Here is a 1279-nt window from a genome sequence, read left to right as displayed (position 1 = left end):
CTGATGCCATTTTAATCTGAGTTTCTACTCAAATACAATCAGTAAAGAAAAACACAGTCTGTGACGTTTGTTTTGAAGGAAAAGGTATTCCCTGCAAATGTTTATCTGTGCGAGACTATTCAGAAAACAGTAATTTTGTTTTATAGGCGAGACACTTGGCCTCTTTTTTCCTTGTTCTACGTTTGTCTTTTGTCCGATTACTCTGGAACACAAGATGGAAAACTGATATTCTCATGTTAAAAAGATAGAAAAAGGATTTTATCACCCATAAATGTTAACTTCTCTTGCCTCTAAGCACAAGCAGCAGCGCCCTCTGCAGTTTGTGTGTGGAAGTGCAAAAGCTTACAGCACCTGGTATTCCCAGGCGGTCTCCCATCCAAGTACTGACCAGGCCCGACCCTGCTTAGCTTCCGAGATCAGACGAGATCGGGCGTGTTCAGGGTGGTATGGCCGTAAGCGAAAGCAAAGCTGTAAAAAATACCTTTTATCGGTGGCAAATGTCACACAGTTTGATATCTATTATTGTGCTAAACTTCATATGTTACAGCGACAACATGCAAACCTTCGTTATTAACTGCAGCTTCAACATTGAGCTGCAAAAATGCTTTTCCCGCGGTAACATCACGATAAGAAGACATGTTCGTTGATTACAGCACAGTGTTAAAGTGACAGAGAGCACACAGTGTGTTAGGTCGATTTGGAAGTCAAACATTTTTGTCGTTTGGACATTTTAACTTAAATATAGAAAACAAAAACGTAAGCGTGTATGTGTCGCTACAGCATGTATAAAAAGGTCGTTTCTGAACAATCATTTCGCTTACGGCCATACCACCCTGAACACGCCCGATGTCGTCTGATCTCGGAAGCTAAGCAGGGTCGGGCCTGGTCAGTACTTGGATGGGAGACCGCCTGGGAATACCAGGTGCTGTAAGCTTTTGCACTTCCACACACAAACTGCAGAGGGCGCTGCTGCTTGTGCTTCTCTGTGCCTCTCTCTCCCTCTTTGTGCTGACAATCAAGCCAAACACCAACATCATCAAATATACAGTTGAAACCAGATATTTACAAACTCTTTAAAAACACAAACACTTTTTTAATTGTAACATCAAATCAGACTAAATGTTTATTTTTTTTAGAAAACATATTTGTTAACTTTAAGAGTAAAGAGAGAAATTGTCTGTATTTCTTAATTGCAAATGGCACCAAATTGTATTCAAAATTGAGCCACACTTATGGAGCTCCACAATTCTTTTTCTGGTGTTTTGGTTGATATCTCTTG

At 40.3% G+C, this 1279-nt stretch overlaps 2 non-coding genes across 2 annotated transcripts; one reads left to right on the top strand and one right to left on the bottom strand.

Moving 5' to 3' along the window:
• Positions 1 to 339: 339 nt before the first annotated feature.
• LOC148096405 (5S ribosomal RNA) lies at positions 340 to 458 on the bottom strand. The gene has a single exon (XR_015717259.1). It is a non-coding gene; the product is annotated as a 5S ribosomal RNA (ribosomal RNA).
• Positions 459 to 815: 357 nt separating this feature from the next.
• LOC148096404 (5S ribosomal RNA) lies at positions 816 to 934 on the top strand. The gene has a single exon (XR_015717319.1). It is a non-coding gene; the product is annotated as a 5S ribosomal RNA (ribosomal RNA).
• The last annotated feature ends 345 nt before the right edge of the window (positions 935 to 1279 follow it).

Source organism: Neolamprologus brichardi, chromosome 23 (genome assembly GCF_056152115.1).
Source record: "Neolamprologus brichardi isolate AB-2024 chromosome 23, ASM5615211v1, whole genome shotgun sequence".
Classification (NCBI taxonomy): Eukaryota; Metazoa; Chordata; class Actinopteri; order Cichliformes; family Cichlidae; genus Neolamprologus; species Neolamprologus brichardi.
This window is presented reverse-complemented; position numbering and strand designations above follow the sequence as displayed.